Below are 21,368 nucleotides of genomic sequence, written 5' to 3' on the forward strand. Positions count from 1 at the left end.
CATGCCACTATCATTCTCTTCTTACTTTGCATCATGGATTATGTAACTGTGCAAGAACGGACCCAGATTCACTCAGAATATTTCGAGAGACATGTACTTATCAAGTACAGATAAGCTTGTTAATTAGCGATGCTTGCCGATAAGTGTGCAAAATTGTCCGGGTGTGACGGTCAGAGAAACAACTAGACGGTTCGACGGCCTTATGTTTTCGTCGATCTTCTCGAATGCAGAATTTAACGCTAGATATGGCCGTGCGGGCTTCGACTTTGCCGGATGAGGAGAGGGTGGAGGAGGAGAAGCAGGAGGAGAACGACGGTAAGAACGGAAGAAAGATAGGAAAGACAAAGAGAAAAAAAGGAGCGCCGTAAAAGGGAGCGGGGAAAGAAAGAAGAGAGTTCGAGACATGGGGAAATAGGGAACGGGGCCCTGGCCATAACATTACAGAGGAGCCATAGCATTACAGATAATCTTGTTAATTAGCGATGCATGCCGACAAGTGTGCAAAATTGTCCAGATATTGGCGGCGAGTTCACACAAGAGGTGAGTCATGACCGTACAATACGATGAGACGACATATAAATATGGTCGTAGAAGAAGTCCCAATCGAGATATTAAATTATCTGAATCTCAATTGCACATTGGCGTAGTCTAATTTCCTAACGGGGCGAGTTCACACGAGAAGTGAAACATGTCCGTACAATATAATGTAACTGTGCAGAGAAGCCCCCAAAAGAGGGGGACATCAGTTGAGTACGTGAATAAAAAATTATCATTCATCATGTATGTTTCTCACTTAGTTTGACGGTGAGCTCACACTAGAGGTGAGACAAGCCGTACATTACGACTAGGTTATGCACGAAAAAAGAAACCACCTCAATGATGAGTCAGTGCATAATCTAAATCTCTTGCTCTTTCAGTGTAATTGAACGAGTTGGGCAAAATTAATCAAAATTAGACTCATCGACAGAAATCGGTTGAATCCGCACAGGGACGTGAAGAAAGTAGCGTCGCGTCCGCATTTGATCGAGTCTCTCCGCCCGACGAATTCGTCATCGATCGCTTTCGGCATACCCGAGCAAAAGAGGCGACGAAATATCGGGTACAAATCGAGAAGTCCGTGTAAGCCGTATGTATCGCCTTCGTAGGCCACGTAGGCCTTCCAGGTGCCTTCGGCGCGTTGCAAAAACGTGACCAAGCGCCCGGGGGCAGCCAAAATATGGCGTTATTTATATGATTTGCACCGGATAAGGAGGGGCAACGGTGGAGGCCGGCATACATGGACAGCAGGTCTTAAAGGATAGTAACCTTTGACTTTGAGAGACCACCAGCTTGTACCACTAGGTACAAGTAACAATGTCTCTCTCTGTAGTCGCCGTGCGCTCGGGATAGCACTAGAAATGTCGCTTCTGAACGATATCTCTTAACGTTATCTAAGGCGAGGAGAATATCGTGAGCGTGGAGCGTCAGGTAGCTCAGTGGTTTAGAGCAGTCGCCCGGCAAGCGAAAGATCCGGGTTCGGTTCCTGGTCTAGCGAGTACCGCGCTCTCGATATTTTTCTCTCTTCGGAACGATAATAAGACGCAGAGATAAAATTGTCGAAGACATTTTGCACAGCCTGTCGAGTATCGAATAAGTTTCCTTGTAGGAAACGCTCTAATGTATAGAAGAGGTGATAGTCCGTTGGTGAAAGGTCTGGTGATAGTGACGGTACTCAGAGTGTTTCTAAGTTTAAGCAAGTCTCATAAACTTGTAGTGGATTACACCACTCTTGGACCACGAAATCGTTAGCATTAGTTTTTTTTTATAAATATTCAGCTGCGGCTCTTCAATTAACCGTGCCATCGTGCCATCGTGCGATTATCGTAATAAACCCATTTTGTATCACACGCAATAATACGGTGTACAAATGATTCGTTTTTATTTCATAATAGTAAAGAAAGACAAACATGGAGAGGGGTTTTTTTTCTATGGCCTTTTTAGGGTTTTTTTCTATGTTCAATGTATACGGCACCCATTTAATCAGCAGCTTCATCCTGCCGATTTGTCTTAAATGATTTGATATTGTTGAAGTAGTAACTTTAAACTTTTCTGCTAATTCATGCACATTTAGAGATATATCTGCTTCTACCATAGCCTTCAGTTCATTATTATTCACTTTGCTTCGGTCAAGTAGCTCAAGATTAAAATCTCCTGAACGAAATTTCATGAAATATCGGCGCATTGTGCGGTCCTTAGTTGAATTAGGAAATCATGTAAGACAAAGTGAGACGCAGCGTGAAGTTGGTGTCTCAGTTTGTCCGAAGCGGTTTTCTCGCTTTAATTAGCGGAACTATTTGTTTAACCTATCAGGAACTATAGAACTATTAAAAAAGAAGCCAGAACTCTCAATAGATTGCGAGTTTCCACCAAATGAGACGCCAACTTCACACACGCAGATTTCGACGATTCAAAAGTGATGATCATGGTCACGACATTTAACTCGAACATTCTCGCCACTTGGAGTGTTCTGACCGTCTCGTATATCATCTCATTTCTCACAACTAAGCTCCATATTTTCTAAAAATTTTATTTCTACATTCGATCTAAGAACACATTAATTTTTCTTTTACATTTATCCCTTTCCCATTAAACATGCCACATTGTAATATGAATAGGAATTATTTCCGGTACGAATTCGTTTTGTTTTATATTTTTTATTCATTCATTTTCTTTCCACTTGCTCATCGATCTCCTTTCCTTTCAACATTATTTCTTGGTTAGTCATCTTTTAATAATTAATAATTATGGAATACGTAAAAATGTTATTTTATTTATACTTTTAATTTGAAGGTTGTGGGCGCCGTTTAGTGCGGTAAGTCTCGATTTCTGGAGCCGTGTCCGGGAGAAGGAAACAATAATAGAAAAAACTGAACATTATTTATGGGTCAACGTTTGTTTACGGGAGCTCTGTGTTACACGCGTGTATATGAGAATAGCAAAGCATTGACCACCAAGAATTTTATTTCGTTCATATTCACTCTAGCACCTTGATTTCTGCTTCTCATTGATCGTTTTCAGATTTAATATATCGCAAAATAACTATGCCTGTACATTCTTTTACCTTATAAAGAATATGTAAAATTATACTATCATTTTATTTCGAATCATTTATTGCGGTAACTGTGGAAGCTGTGGTTGTTCAGGTTGAATACATTATATTAAATACTATACTATTAGATACAGGATAAAGAAAGGGAAATGAGCAGGAGAGGTGTGAATGGATGGATGATTGAGTGAAGTTCATGTCAAATTATAAACCAAGTCCCTTCTTGGCGATTATGGCTGAAGAATAAAAATATATATGTATATTATATTTTTGTATGCATGTATTACTTTTAATATATATACAAATTTCGTTAGTTATATATAGCGTATATCAAAAATACTTGGACAAACTTTGGGGGCGGCCTCCTCACACCAAAACAAGGAAAAAAATGTCACGTAAATGTCCGGTAATGCTCGTTTTTGAGTTATTATTGAAAGAACTTTACAATAACATATGGAAGCCTACATTTCATGGAAGCCTGCGAAACCACTCGACACCGTGTGGAAGTCTTTGAAAGGGTGCGACAGTCCATGATCCGATGAGTTCATGTGTATGTAGAAGCAAGAACAGGATATTTTGAACACTTCCTATATATATGAGCTGACGATTTCAAACAGATAATATATTATTGTAAAGTTCATTCAATAATAATAATAAATAATTCAAAGTTTGTCCAAATATTTTTGATACATCCTGATTGATAAACTTATAATGTGTTTTATAATTAACCTTATTTATACGTTCATAATTATTTATCTACAAATGAAATAAGTAAAGCGTCGGAAGACTGTGATGAAAACGGTGGTGTAGTCACACGCTACTTCCACATGCATCGTCCGGGAATCCGTCGCGGTTCAGATGACCTCCGCTTGCCACAATTCGTCGGCGCGAGAAAGACCAAGTCCTCTGAAGCAAGACGGCGATGACGCGGACTCCAGCACCGCATCCAAGCCGTGACCCGAAGCAGCTCAGGCTCGAATGTCGAGTTAGCAACTTGTTCTCCTCCTCCTTCCCGTTTACAACATGCTCCTATGCATCTCCGGCATCTCCTTGCATGCATCGACGGGATTGTGAGGAGGCCAACTGCCTGAAATCAAGATGGCAAGACTCTACCACCACAGCTCGTGGCCGAGCAATGTGCGAGGGAACATCCCCCTCGAAGCGCACTGCGCCGGATTTTTCCGTCCAAATACATGATAACAGCGGGCATCAGGGAGAAGCTTTTGGATCTCCGCTATTTGCCATAAAGCTGGTCCATCTACCTGGATGATCCTGAAGCCAGCAGAGGGTGATCAAGGTTGAGTCTGTCCAAAGGTGGACGACTGAGCCCGGCATCCTCAAGATCTCTAAAGTATGTGCGGCCAGCGTCATCAGTAAGGAGGCGGCATATAGCTCCAGTCACGGCAGCGAAAGCCGCTTCAACGTGGCCACCTTAGTTTTGGCGCACAAAAGCGTGACGCGCCTGTTGTTCTCCACTGTCGTCTTCAGATAGAGCACCGCGACATATGCGAGCTCTGAGGCGTCAACGAAACCATGAAGCTCTGCTGCGCAAGTCGACAGTTTGGCGCCGATCCATCGTAAGATGTGGAGTTCGCGCAAGAGAGGAAGCGAAACGCCTCCCAAGCGGTAGTGTCTCCAGCCGGCAGTGGCTCATCCCAGCCGATCCGCTTCAGCCATGTCGTCTGGATGATGCACTTAGCTCTCACAGTGACGAAGAATATTCATCCGAGCGGATCGAAGAGTTGCGATCTGACAAGATGATGCGCACCGTGGTAATACCTTCCTCGAATGGTCAAATCACGAAGGAGAAGGTGTCGTCGCTCGGCCTCCACTCCAAGCCCAAATTGGAATGACTCTTTGCAACTTGCCAGGCCCGAACACCGTGCATCGTCCACCGGTCCGCCGGAATGTCTGCAATCAGCTGTGGTTAGCTGTCCATTTTCCTAGCGGAAATCTGCCTGCCGTGCACACCATCTCCAGCTGGCGGCGCATCTCCAAGGCTTCGCGCATCGTAGAAGCCCTAATGAGAATATCATTGACGTAGACGTCACTCCGCAAGGAGGCCACTCTTAGAGGGAACCTGGGATTCTTCCTCGTTGGTCAGTCTCTGCAGCGTCTGGATGACCAAGAACGGCGCGCAAACTGGGCCATAGGTGACGGCGTTCAAAAGATACGCCTGAACCTTTCCTTCCCTACATAGGTTCCTCTGAAGATCGCGGTCCTTCTTGTGTACTAAAATCTACCGGTACATTTTCTCCACGTCGGCTACAGGGACGTAGCGACGACGTCGCCAGCGTATTAAGAGATCTGCCAAGCACGGGAGAAGGCTTGGTTTCACCAAAAGGCGATCGTTGAGCGAATGCCGCTCACATGTCCTCTGCAAGCCGTTGAAGACGACTCGCAGCTTGGTGGACGTGCCGGACTGCTTAAGCATGTCATGAGCAGCAGGAAGCAACCCGAGTGCACCTCCAACTCCGACCGGGAAGCGCCAGCCGACATGTGACCAAGAGCCTCATATTCTGATTATAAATCATCGTAGACTTGGCGAAATGTCGGATCCTTCCGGAACTTTCCATCGCGCTCAGGCGGTGGTGCAGAGGAGCTGAGGCTTACAAGGATCAACCAGCTGCTGCCGGGAAGGAGCTCCTGCAACTGGCCTCCTTCCTCAATGACGATGGACTTTTGCAAGTGGGCAGGCGACTCAGGCATGCCATGCTTCGTTACGACGAACGGCATCCAATCATCCTGCCACTAGGGTCGCATCTCACGAGGCTGGTCGTCGATGCGTGTCATCTTCGCGCACTTCACGGCGACATGCAGCTTACATTGGGGCTCGTCCGCCAAAAATTTTGGCTACCAAGAAGACGACTGCTAGTGAGACAACATATCCATCGTTGCCTCCTGTATACGATGGCGGCGGCATCGCTTCAGCCACTCATGAGCAGCTTGCCGAAAGCACGAGTGTCATCTTGCCGGTCTTTCCTGCGGTCGAGAGTGGATTAAGCGGGTCCGATCCATTTGACAGCGCTGCGAGGACAGGGCCACAAGACTTTCAAGGCGTTCATCACCATCTTTATCTAATTCCCGAGGGGTGTACCTGGAAGTGAAGTGTGACTTCATTGCAGTCTTCCGACGCTTTACTGCTAGACGAGGGGTATGTCACGAACTTGTGAGTGACTACCAACTTTGCGGCAACTGATGCGGTATTGCAAAAACTCCCTATTGTGTTTGTTTACTATATTATAAGAAATGATATATTAAATTTGACATATTTTATATGTTTCAAATCATGCACTCTCATTTATGTATTAATTTAACATACAGCAAATATGTTAAAAAGTAACACGCATAATATGTGAAAAATTAACACAAAAATTTAACAATTGAATGCCGTCAAGAATCACAGTTTGTGTTAAATTGACACAATGAATGTTACTTCAACATTTGAAAAAAGTAATGATCTCTGATTTGATAAAATGAAAAAATATTAGATTTACATAATTTGCGTTAAAAATAAAAAAAATCTTAGCACATGGTAATTGTTATAATGAGGAAAATAACACATTTTAGATCTTGACTTTAACATATAAAATATGTCATAGCGAAAATTCATACATTTACATATACATTGTATTTTAACACTTGGAAATGTTATTTTAACACTTGAAAATAGTTAATCTTAATTTAACACAAGAAAGTCTAAGTAACACAACAACGATATGTTAAATTAATATACGACTGTCTAAAAAAATTTAACACAACTTTCTACACACAAAAAATGTTAACAAAACTAAAAACGTTTTTAACTGTGTACATTTACGAGCGTCGTGCGCCGGTTTATCGATCTGTCGGTACGAGGCGGTGTATACGTATACGTAAGCACGTGTGAAATCTCCGAGCAGCTCAGTCTTCTTTCGAGAGTGTGCACTGCGCTACCTCGGTCGCCTTCGTGATGACATGGACCTTGTCCCTTGTCCGGGGCGGAATATTCTGGAAGACGAAGGCTTTTCGATCAAAGTATTTTATTCTAATGCCAATTTTGAAAGCATTAGCATTACGGCTCCGTCTCAGAGATGATGTCATCTAGTCTTAAATCAGCTGCTCGGAGATAAAGCGCAAGTTGACGTACACAATCGTGCCGGCAGACACAGAACTGCTGTGTGTGATTGAGTGATGACGAACGCGCGTGCGTTGATTACGCTTTGTGATCATAGACATCTACGTTATTGTTAGTCTGCTAACTAAGATAAAATACATGGTTCCGAAAGCTATGTACTAAACTCATGTGCATGCATTCTGCAAGTGATAAAATACTGATATCCGATTGAAATGAAAAAATTATTATATGTACGTATATGTAATTCTTATACGTATGAATATGATGAATATCGTCCATATTACATCTTCTTTACCATTTACGCTATGCATGCTCTGATGTTTACTTGCATTAATATATAATTTTCGAGGTTCAAAATTACCTCTAGGAACACGGGAATTAGCAATCTAGTGTAATATAAATGTTTGTATTTATCTGCGTCTAGTTTTTAACCGTATAAAGATAAGAAAATATTGAGCGAGCAAAAAATCAACGTGTGATATATATATTATATTCCTATATATTATATGTTTATATATATTATATGTGTGAAATATGATCAAATATTTTATTCTAAATAAAAGTAAGACTATAAAAATCAATAAAGTGTTACATGAATTTAATCAATACGTTCCCCTTTTTATTTTTACACGAAATTATCGTAGCGTATAGCATACACGCGACAAAAAATGATGCAATCTAAAATTAATAAAGAATATTCGAGTCATGCGAATATATTAATTCAAGCTTTTATTGTTGAGACAGCGAGTCGAATAAATTTAGAAGTTTACGTAATTCAGCGAATTATTAGAAGCTTCTTTTGTTCAGCGGATATATTATTTATCCTACTCGCTCGGAGAATTTTATTTCTTTTATATTGTTAATTATAATTTGCTGGTGATCGCCGTTCGACCGGAACGTGAGGCCTGGAATCTAAAGCAAGCTGCGAATATTTGGAGCCATCTTCACCGTCCTGGATCACTGCCCGGGGAGGAACTCGCAGATAGTGCTTTCCGCATGTGGTAAGTTGGCGCGATTCCATTGAGCAGCTCGATCTCGTGTCTTCCGTGTTCTCTGTTGAGACCATGAGGACCAATTGTCTCCTCTGAAAGTGAATTATTTTCACACACAACCATATAATTAATAATAATCATAAATAATAATAATAATCTTATAATTAAAATATTATTAATATTGATTTCAATAACTTTTATTATTAAAGAATGACTAATATTTAAATTATTAATTTGTAAAAAAATCTCTAACAACATTAAATGAAACGTTGTCGAAACTGTAGTTTCGATAGAAATTGTTCTACTTCTAAAGCCCGTATCAGACTACGGATTGGGATTGAGTATTGGATTGAAATTTATACAGTTAGGGCTAAATTTACTATATTTGAGATTATTTTCTTTGAAATTATTTTCCAATTGGTTAAATTTCAATCCAATCTCAATCCCAATCTACAGTCTGATACGGGCTTAATGGGGTTCAAACGACTGGTTAGGCTGCGGTGGTGCGCCTCTCGCTGAAAGAGGTATATTTACAAAAAGCTGCGCAATGCTGAGTTGCACACATGCAACTAACCAGTAAGTCCATCATCTAGCGTCCAAGTCGCGAACCCCGGGCAATGTGACCTTGTATAGTGGTCATAGCAGATAGATGGGCGAAAGGCGATACTCTCGCGCCTAAAAACAAGAGTAACCCTTGAACACTCCAACGATTGCGTACAATAAGCGGCCTAGGAAGCTACATCAGAAGACGATAATAATAAAAATTATAATGCGTACAAATGTTTGTGTGTGTGTGTGTGTGTGTGTGATCATGCTTGCGTGCGAGTGTAGATACCTAAGAATGATAAAATACATATTTTATTGGGTGAAGGTTTTTATTAGTATGAAGTTGTTCGAAAATACGTCCCCATTCTTGGATACATAAACGCAATCTTTCGTAAAAATTGTTATCAACTCTTTCAAGCATAGCTAGTATTATATTCCTAAATAAGTTTTTATTGGTATGAAAGTGTTTGAAAACACGTCCTCCTTCTTGGATACATAAACGCAATCTTTCGTAAAAATTATTACCATCTCTTTCAAGCATAGGTGGTGTTATGTTCCTAAATATATTACGAATGCGTTCTTGCATATTTTCAACAGTCGTTGGCTTTATCTTGCATAAATCACATTCGAATACGTATGTGAAGAGGAATATTTTCTAAAAGAATCAGCAATTGATTTTGCCAAAAATTCAAATAATTTTGCCCACTAACGTTATCTTGGAAAAAAAATTAACCAATTATATGATCTCCCATTATATCTGTCCATTGACAGACCATTGCCTTTGCAATTCTTCACTCCGTTGCCAATGTGGATTTCTTTGAAAATAATAATGGCAGTTATGTCTATTGACATCTCCATTGTTACAAAATTTGGTTTCATCAGAAAAAAACATATGATAAAAGAATAACTAATTTTGTTTTATTTGATTTTCAGCTTAATTACAAAAGTTTACGCGACGGATAAAATCTTTGTGTTTTAATGCTTAGGTCAAATAAATATGACACCGGATTAAATTCATAAGAATGAAATAACTCGACTAGCGAAATTCGTAAAAATATTCCTTAATTCAGCGTGTTACCATTTAATAAATGTTTACACTCTATGGGTGTAAAAAGGTTCGAAAAAATATTTTGTATACGTCGCAAAAGCAATTTTATTAGGTGTATTACTTCAACAATATCAAATTATTTAAAACAAATCGGCAGGATGAAGCTGCTGAATAAATGGGTGCCGTATACATTGAACAACCATAGAAAAAAACCCCCGTCTCCATGTTTGTCTTTCTTTACTATTACGAAATAAAAACGAATCATTTGTACACCGTATTATTGTGTGTGATACAAAATGGGTTTATTACGATAATCGCACGATGGCACGACGGTTAATTGAAGAGCCGCAGCTGAATATTTATAAAAAAAGCTAACTATTTGGTTCGTAAAAATATTCCTCAATTCAGTGTGTTATCATTTAATAAATGTTTACACTCTATGTGTGTAAAAAAGTTCTAAAAAATATTTTGTATACGTCGCAAAAGCAATTTTATTAGGTGTACTGGAAAAAATGATAACTATTTGGTGGTCCAAGAGTGGTGTAATCCACTACAAATTTATGAGACTGGGTCAGTCCATTACCGCGGATATCTACTGCGATCAATTGGAAGAAATAATGCAGATACTTAAAACTAAACAGCCGAGATTCAATACATACAACTCGATTTTTTTGCAAGACAACACTCGGTCATATGTGACAGACACAACGCTTTTGAAATTACAACAATTAAACTTAGAAACACTCTGAGTCCCGTCACCATCACTAGACCTTTCACCAATGGACTATCACCTCTTCTATGCATTAGAGCGTTTCCTACAAGGAAACTTATTCGATACTCGACAGGCTGTGCAAAATACCTTCGACAATTTCATCACCACTTACTCTCCAGACTTCTTCATTTTGACATCAACTTACCGAAAGAATGGCAGACTGTGTCAATAATTAAGACGCATTCTCTGATTAATTTTATTACTTCTGTTTTGAGATATAATAAATGAAACTTTTGTTACGAAATGGAACATTTTAACTAAATAACCTAATACTATAATATAGAGCGAGATCAAGGTTGGAGAAAAAAAGCGATGGGAGAGAGTGAGGACGCACGCCGAAGTTGCGCGCGCGGCGAGACACGATGCCGTTGTTATATCCGCATGTGTGCGATAATCATAACCGTGGGAATTAACTGCGCAGATATCGCTTCCATTAGCTCAATGCACGAATCGCACAGACCTTTAATCGAGAATAACAAATTTGTCAAACCGCGCCGGCCGCTCGCGATTAATTGCAATATATTATAAACTGTCCTATAAACTGCCGGACTTGACATCGCGACGATGACTTTTGTTATGCAGAGTGATGAACATAAATTATCGGCTGATCTGCTTTGAACGGCGGCGATTTATTATGATTCCACCCTCTCTCTCGCTTGCCAACGTTCGCGCCCCAGCGAGATGACAAAACACGGCCTAGGAGTTGCACGGCGCCGATCGCGTCTCTCTGTCTCGTGCGAACGTCAATATGTTTTCCTCGGCCGAGTTCTATTTTCTGCGAAGTCTCTTTTACCCGTAGGAAGAATTTAACATGTGCGAAGTAAATCGACGGTAAATCGCGGCGTTGCGTTTCTTTGGTATGTATCTTGAGATCTCGTCATTATGAATATTTATTCGAAACGATGATATAAATATCAGCGCTCGTAAGGCGGGAGGAAAGTCGTCTCTCGTCGGAGCATAAGTCGACGACGCATATGGGCGCGGCATTTGCATCAATTAAAAGCGAATTATTCCTCCAACGCGTGCGCCAAACTCAGTCATCTAATTGCGAACAAAGTACTCCCTCGACGCCTTGGACCTAGGAAGGATACTTGGTGCGCGACATGTCCTCGCGCGCTGAAAAAAGATTGACAGGACACCGGAAAGATCGGCCGGAGAATCAACATTCTACCGTAACAAACTCATTTAACTAGGAAATCAATATCAATTTGTGCCTCCTAATTTTTATCATGCAATGATATTCTCTGCATCATGGGTACGCGTGAATGGGTATGAGACCGAGGTGTAAGGCTGCGTGGAACCACACATTCTGCCTTGTAGAGATGAGGTCAGGGGCCCCGTTCCCCTCGGTTAAAGAGGGGGGCTAGGAGAGAGGATGGCTTTCTCCAGTTAGAAACCTGGTGGCCAACCCGGCCGGGCGACCGGCCAGGGCGCCGCGCCACAGACTCCCTTTGTGGGAGGGGACGCGGCACTTGGGCGAGGGGTTTCATTAGAGCCACAGTGCTGAGGTGTCGGGGAGGGAGTGCCTTCGCAGTTCCCCCGACCCCCTATACTCCGGCCCGATTGGTAGATACCCCGAGTACGACTCGCGCGTACCGAGTTCACGGGAATAGTTATATTTCATTTAGGAAAAGCTATTTACTATTTTATAATAACAGAACACTTTTCAAATATACAAAAGCTCAGGTTTTTGCGCAAATTCTTAAGAACGTTGTCAAAGTTTCTTTCTCAGCTGATCTCTCTCTCTCGCAGTGATTGATTCCGTTGTCCAGATAATCTTTCTTCAGTTGTTGAATCGATCAGATGCCTAAGGCTCGCGGAAAACGGACGCTGCCACAAACCTTGTGGCTCGGATACAACAATAGAAACCGCCTAGATGAATATGAATATAATGGATATAAGCTCCACTTTCAATACTATCGAATCACGAAAGAACAAACTATACTGGTGGGGGGATGTGGAAAAGAACATAAAAGATAAAAGTGAGAAATACAAAAGGTTCCTGGCATCAGAGACAGATCACAATAAAATCGCGTATAAGGAGGTTCAAACAAGAGCTTGTATTGCGTGAAAACAAGAAGATGACGTTGACGTACTGGATTGGCCTTCACAGTCGTCAGATGTAAATTTGGAGGTCGTAGAGATAAGGGGCTTCTTAGCCTACTTCCCTCTTTATTCATTATTACTATTATTGTTAATTATTTCATTTAGGGAAATAATAGTGTCGGCAGAGTAGTACAAAAATATTTTTTGAAAAAGTTTCCTCGTCAATAACGCATAGATATCCGTAATTTTTCGAAGTGAATGTTTAATCGCGGAAATTAAGAAAAATCGATCGTCTTAATTTCTTCTGGATTTAGAATTATTGCGAAAAATCAAGATCCCGGAAATGATGCTTGAAGCACTTTGAAAGAAAGTGACCGAAATTACTCCTAAGGCAACAGGTCGTGAAGAGCCGTTATTCACGAAGTAAATATTTTGCGATATTTCATGGATATTATTATTCTCCCGCGGGAAATAATTGATTGCGGAAACATTTTCCGACGATTGAATTACCAATAAAGAGCCCTAATGCTAATTTATTTTGCGTCAAAAACCTCGATAGTAGAACTTCTGCTGCCAAAGCACCGTATCTGGATTTCAGGATTCTTTCGAAACTTTTTGAATATGAAGCTATTGATCGTGGTATCTCTCGTATTGCTTTACAAAAACTAAGCAATTATTTATGGTATTTCAGCCCTGAAATTATCGCATTAACTTCCTTTGTTCCAAATTTGTCATTTAAATAAAAAATGCAAATGGTCAATGCTTTGAATCATGAAATAGAATCATCAAACGAAAATGAGAAGCGAATAGAAGTAGAAATCGATAAAATTCCCGAAATTATTAACAACGAAACTGAACAATTCCTTTCCACCGAAAGTAGAGGATTTTTCGAAAGATTTGATTTGAATGATAAATTCCTTAAGACAGGACCGTTGACGTGGCATAAAAATGAAAGTTTCGTAAAAAAACTGGAATTAGTAAATAAATTGAAAGTTGTAAATGATTCGGCTGAGAAAGGGGTCAAGTTTATGAAAAATTATAATAAATTACTTACGAAAAACGAACAACAGAAACAGTATATGCTTCACATTGTAAGTGATTATCGCAGAAAGTTTCGAGGTTATAAAAAAGAGACTTTATTTTAACGTCAAGATTTGTAGTAAAAAGAAGAGATTTTCACATTTTTCTCGGAAATCGTTAGTCGTACGAGAAAAAGTAATACATGATAATACATGCATTTTTAATAGATTTACAACTTTTGTATAATACTTTTTTGTATTATACAAAAGTTGTATTGTATTGTATTAATATTTCGCAAAATAAACAAATAAAATTGATTTTTTCTATGATTTTATAATTTTTTCAAGCCTCAGGAGCACTTTTTCCCTTTAACCAATTGAGCTGAAATTTTACAGATTATTTTTTCATAAAATAAAACCAAACGCTAGCGTGAAGAAAAATTTAAACTTCATAAATAAGAGCCACCTTAATACGTAGAGAGTTTTAATTCTCGTTATAGGAAACGCAACTTGATTGACATTGAAAATTTTTCGATGCCGGTTTCTCGCAGGCGAAAGTACAGTACTCCCGCCGGCGTCCCGCGTGCAGCTATTAAGTGCCGACCGCTGCTACTACGCGACGCGCCTCGCGATTCCGCTGCTCGTAGTCAAGATTCGGCCGCTCGGAGATATAACCGGGCGCGACGGCAACCAGCGTGCGTTCAACTTCGCTTGGTCCGACGCTAATTGTGGTAACTCTGCTGCAATTTTGTGCGACTTTTTTTTGTCGCGCTCTTCGTTATCCGATGCTCTTTAGACTTTCCTAAAAGAGTAGTCATCTCTTATAAGTTTTGTGATTCGAACCACCGCTCTATATACTCTGCTGAGTTGAAGGCGGCGCCGATATATCCTGCTGGATTTGAGGCTAATGGTTCGGATCTAGTTCCAATTCGTGTGTTTGCGGCTTTTTACCGTGCTTTATGAGCACAGATTCCTTAGAGCTTCGATCTCACCTTCTTTCCAAGTGTCCGCAGGGAATCTTGACGACCGCAGGAGTGGCTTCGGCCGCCTGCTTTGGAGCCTCGTTGCTCATCTTTCTCCTGTAAAAATCGTTAATTCTTGTAGAAAAGAAATTAAAAGAATTTTTTTTTCTTTATTTGCCACTGTAGTGTGCGAATAATTTTTAGTATCGGTCGAGCATGGTGACGATTCAGTAGAAAAAGGATCGGAAATTCTGATCTGGCAGTTGGCACTTAATTAAACAATACGATACAATACAATTAATATGTTCAGGATGATCCTCTTTATTCGCCGTTTCGTCCTTTTCGCTGTCTCTACGCACAGTGTTGCTCCGCTTTCCTCTTTACATGGGCTTGTCTTTCTTTTCTTTTTTTAAATAATCGTCTTCTGTCTTGTCTACACGATTTATGTCCCATACTACAGGAAGCACCAGACATGGACCACTCACAAAAATACATTTTTTTGTACAATTGCCTAGAGTTAGGCCCTGCTGACATTATGGTTGTCCTCGATCACCGCATAACTATGTGGTTTCTTGTACTTACAAAAAAATAACTAACTGACAATGATTCTTAAAATAACTAAATACAAGTATGTTAATATAATAAATATAAAAAACAGAATGTATAAATAATAAATATATAAATAAGTAATAAATAAATAAATAATAATAAATATAAAAAACAGAACATTAAATTAAATAACGGTATAATCAATATCAGTCTATACGATTAATAGCATATTCATATCAAGAAACTATGTTTCAAAACATTGCATTTGGTTTACTGACTTATAATTCCTGGCATTTAGTACTACAGTAGTAATGCTCAATATACTTTTGCATCTGATTGGAGTATTCTTTTAGATCTATAAGTTTACGCCAATCAATGGCAAAAACTTACTGAACGGCAAGTGAATCGCTGGTCTGCGACAGCTTACACTTGACAGTTAAAGTCGAATTATTTAAGAAATAAAAAAATTATTTAAGAAATAGTCGGCTAAACGTCGACTTTAAAAAACCAATTTTAAGTCGACTAAAAAATGTTGGCTATAAGCAGATAAACAGTCATTTGTGCTGTTTGGGTAAAAACTCTAAAAAGAATACGTATCACGTATGTTTGGCCCACTAAGATATTTGGAAGAGCAACTGCCAAATATTTTAATTCCTATTATTCCAGCTCACAGATTGATCTTCTAATGAGTTTGAAAACTTCTGGATCATTTGACTCTAGGATTTTCTTCACTCCCAAAAATCCATGTTGTACAAATTAGAAATTCTTTCTTGCAACGATTTATCGCTGAATATTAAACGAGAAGAGAATCTGGAATTTCAATTTAGTTTCCTAAAATATTCGCCAAACGTTCATCTTCCATGATAACTTCCTGGTCGCAAATTGCACGCATATATAGTTAAACGCATATAATTTTTCTTCTTCAAATATTTTTTGATCATACTTTTTTCAAAGTGAGTTCTACCTCTATTCGTGAAACTTAGGAGAACGCATAGTCTAGGTATATTATGTCTATAGTAGCGCTAGTACTAATAGAGAATTCGGACGCTTGCACTAGTGCGCACTGAGTGCTATCAAAGCCTGTCCATAGGGAATGGGCCATAGTCCATTCTTATATTTCCATTCTTATATTCCATTCTTATATTTAAAAATCATTTTAAATATATCTTCAAATACTTTTAGCTACTCAAATTATCTGTACACTCGCGGACATAATAGTAAGTGCCCGTTTTTTTGCAACTTTCGGAACGCATCCCGACTCAAGAAGAATGAAAGTCACTGCTCCGCCTGCGGAGCACGCCTGCGTAGTGACTCACAACGAAAGGCGAGAAATGAAATATACGCGGTGGGACATATTATAATAATACAGACTCAGATGAAATGAATACTCCAGCATTAAATGGAAATGAGGGAACACAGAACAGACAAGAATCATCCGATGTAAGTCTTATGTAGTATATGTGCATATACTATTGCTTTTAACCATCGGTTTAAACTAGCTTTAAACTCCATTTAAAGCAAGTTGTGGAACTGGGCCTAAACCTGCTTAGGCCACGACATAGGTCAAGTCGCAATTAAGTCGTACAGTGTAAACGTGGCCATTGGGTCGCATTCAGTGTGCCCTAATATAAGCGGCAGAATTCGTTATAATATAACCTATTTGTTATCGGCACGTAGTTTATACGAATTTATTGAGTAACGTGCGTTGTATGTTTATGTGTTATTTACACGTTTCCTTCTTCACATAATTTTAATAATTAATCAATAGTAATGGACTGTGGTTGTGTAGCAGCATGAAAATATCACGTTTCATACATTCATCGCGTGTAGCAGATAGCTGATTGCAGCAAAAGTCCTCCCCTATATAATTATCTGCGTCGAACGATCCTAAAGACGACATCTATACCTATGGTATGTAATTATGGAAATAAATATTCATTGCTTTAGCATTATCTCAATTAATCTTCAATTGCGTAGAAAAATCTTTTATATATGTTCATTTAGGAGAAATGTCACTGACAGTATGTACTATAACTATTTATACATTAATTAGCAGTGGATGACGATTTTAAACAATGCAGCAGATCAAAAGTGTCGAATACTATAAAAAAATTCTTTAAAGCAAAATATAATTAAAAAACAAAAACAATAGCAAAAGAAAAAGAGTAGAAAGTAAAAAGAAAAACAGAAAAAAGAAATTTTTTTCATAAAAGAAGTTTTTCTTTACTTCTTTCTTTTCTCTTAAGTTAATTAAGTTAAACCTCCATGGTCAGAGTGGCTGAGCTATTCATCCAGGCATTAGAATATCATATCCTTGTTTGTTATTGCAGAAATCATTATTAGTAGAAGAATTTAATGTTTGACTCGCAGATGGTTTATTTTGCGCATAACATGTCCTTCATTCTCAATTATTCGCACATAGTAATTCTAGAATGTAGAATTCTAGAATCAAGACACTATTATATATAAACCAACTTATCTGACATTCTAACTGATGAAATTTTGCATCGAAATTCCTCCAAATTGTCATGATAAGAGGCATCATCATACTTCTCATCAATAAAATCATCAATAGCACCTACATTATTCAGATATATATTTTCAAGCACGCAACATGATATTATGGTAAAAGTAATCATTTCATTTCTTTTCATCTCTATAATGTTTCAACGTTTGTTTATATCAAAATAAAATTTATATTGAAATGTATCAAGTGTATTTCTATATGTAATAATTACAAAGGCAACTTTAGTCGGTACATTTTATCCAATTCCGTACTTATAAGAAAATTAAAAGTAATTTAAAGCAACTTAAAAGTAATAGCTTAAATATATTAATCACAGCATTATATTAACAAAGAACATGACCCATACTTTGACAAAAGAATTAGTTAGAAACTAAGATAACTAAAATTAAAAAGGAGCATTATAGTGTTTCATTGTGAATTTTAATGAAAATAAAAGTCATATATTTACGAAAGTAAAATAATAATGTAATACTAATCTTTAACTAAATTTAACAAACAGGTAAAAATCATTTTCACATAATACAAATAATAATACTAAATATCTCCTATATAATTTAATATTACTTAATATTAAACAAGAATAAACTAAGCAAAACCAGCAAAATTGTCTGTGAAGCACAGTTGAGAATCACAAACAGCTTGGAGAGTAACGCTAAATTGCTTTTCTCTATTGATATAAAATTCACAACTTTCCCACAAAGTACACAAAATATTTTTTCAAATGATAAAAGTGATCTATTCTTGACAATAAAGTATATACTATATCATGCTATTTATTTCAAAAGCTTTTACTTCAATACCAATACCATCAATTGCACCAATCATATTAGGCAAACCACCATTTTTTTCAAATTTCTACTTTACACTCACAAGCTTACCATCTATTAGCCAAACAATTATATTACCAGCAATGTTATTAAGAACTTTGATAATATGTATGAAACCTTTACTCAACGATGATTTACCCATATCAAAATGATCAGCTACAGATCTAGACAAAGAAATAAATGATAGTTACATCATGAATTTCTAGAACACTATAAAAATGAATAATTTCTAATGCAATATTTTCCTTACCTGTATGTATTTGGAGTGATCAACAGTCACCAATCTAATCATAGTTGCTTCTTTCCTGGTATCATAGGTCGGCTTGTGACATTTACAGAAATCTGCTGACTTCAGATAATTTCTTCCATGTCATTTTATAAATTTTATATTCGCTGGCACTATTTTAATTTTTACCATAATTATTCTATCTGAATAAGAACAGGCATCTGTCACAGCCTTTTTCATCGCAACACCACTGCGATGATTATTATTATCTTTCCCAGTGAAATAAACTATGTTATCACCCAATGTTATCGATCCTGATCCCGGTCATCTTATTCCACTGCTGTCTAGAGCTGATACGTTTAGCCTTTTCATCCCATTTATTGTATTATTCAGTTTCCCATTTGAAAACATGGAAACATGGAAACATCTGTTGGTCAAACAATCACTTCAGCAGGAATTTGTTAAGAACTTTGATAACACGCATGAAACATTTACTCAACGATGACTTACCCATAACAAAACAAAAAAAATCAGCTACAGATCTAGACAAAGAAATAAATGATAGTTACATCATGAATTTCTAGAACACTATAAATATGAATAACTGCTAATGCAATATTTTCCTTACCTGTATCTGGAGTAGCCCACGGCCATCAATCTAACAATAGTTGCTTCTTTACTGGTATCATAGGTCGGACAGTGTTATTTGTAGAAATTTGTTGACTTTGGATAGTTTCTCCCATGTCATTTTATATCATATTTTTAACCGCCAATTCAATGTTCATCATCGTCTAATTTGTCCCAATCGATTCTTCTTCGATATTTAGGTGTTTTAATCCTTTAAAATGTAAACAAATTTTCGTAAAAAGGAGGTTGAATAAGATACATATACATACTTGAAGATATACACTTGAATAAATTTTATATTCGCTGGCACTGCTTTGATTCTTACCATAATTATTTTATCCGAATAAGAGCAGACATCTATCACAGCATTTTTCATTGCATTAGCTAATGTCAACGCGAAACCATTGCGATGATTGCTACTATCTTGTTCAGCGAAATAAACTATATATGCACCCAATGTTACTCGTCCTGATCCCGGTCATCTTAATTCACTGCTGGCAAGAGCTGATACGTTTAGTCTTTTCATTCGATTCGACTGTATTATCCAGTTTTCCACTTTGAAACATGCCACTTGTTGGCCAAATATTCACATCATCAGCAATTTGTTAAGAAATTTGGTAAGACCCTTACAAAAACAAAACACTCAAATATTGAGCGTTTACGCTCGATTATTCGAATTTACTCTCAAATATGAATATATACACTCAAATTTGAGTATATAACTGACATTTAAAAGCAAATTCAAATAATCGAGTGTAAATGCTCAACATTTGAGTGTTTTTCTGGTAAAGACACGCATGAAACATTTAATCAACGATGACTTACCCATATCGAAACGGTCAGCTACAGATCTAGAAAGAAATAAATGATAGTTACAACATGAATTTCTAGAACACTATAAAAATGAATAATTGATAATACAATATTTTCGTTACTTTTATGAATCTGGAGGTGCCAATAGCCAGCCGCCAATCTGACTATTCGAGATTCGCCGTTGACAGCAGGCGTTGCGCACGAGCGTTATCTCGGATTCCGAGCGAGTAATCTTCGCGAATATTCTCGCATGTAAACACCACACGCGTTGGACGTGATATGTTTATGATCCGCATCTGATGTCGTTCGAGCTCATCGTTGAAAACAACAATAATCAAAACTTTGTTGTCGCGCGTACAATAGCGGCGGATGCGGACACGAAAAAGCAATGGGACCGTTGGATTGCGACTTTCGTGCCGATCAGCTGATGGACTCGCGGCCAATCAACGTGCGCCAGATTCGAAATGGAGTCGACAAAAATTCGCGGATCAACCGCCAGATTCAAATTGCGATTTCGATTGTGAAACCTGACGGCAGTGTAAAGATTTTTTCAGTCCGCGATACGGATTTCGAAGAACGCGACAAATCATTCCGCATCTTCGCCGTTCTACTATCGCTCTCTTTCTTGTCGTTCTTCATCGTAAACATTTATTTTTGTGTTTTTCTTTTGTTAATTTCTCTACAACGACGAATAAAGAACTCTGCGTACGCAAATCTTGATGCGTAGGCTTTCTTGATAACCGTACGTCGCACTCCTTCACTGCCGACAATTCACCATCGCGCCTCTGCGCTCAACGCTGAGCGGTCCCAGCAATCGTCGTGTGTCACCAACTTATCAGTCGCACGAACACTGACAATAATTGCTTCTTTCCTGGTATCATAAGTCGGCCTGTGTCATTTGTAGAAATTTGTTAACTTCGGGTAATTTCTTCCATGTGATTTTCTATCATGTTTTTAACCCCCAATTTAATATTATCATCATCTAATTTGTGCCAGTAGATTCTTCTTCGAAATTTAAGTGTTTTAATCTTTTATAAATGTAAAAAGATTTTCACAAGTAGGAGGTTGAATAAGGTACATTTGAATATACTTATGTACTTGAATATACTAGAATAACATTAATGTCCACCGACCCTGCTGTAATTTTTACCATAATTATTCTATCGGAATAAGAGCAGACATCTATCACAGCATTTTTCATTGCATTAGCTA

Source organism: Harpegnathos saltator, unplaced genomic scaffold, assembly GCF_003227715.2.
Source record: "Harpegnathos saltator strain DR-91 unplaced genomic scaffold, Hsal_v8.6 scaffold833, whole genome shotgun sequence".
NCBI classification, from domain to species: Eukaryota; Metazoa; Arthropoda; class Insecta; order Hymenoptera; family Formicidae; genus Harpegnathos; species Harpegnathos saltator.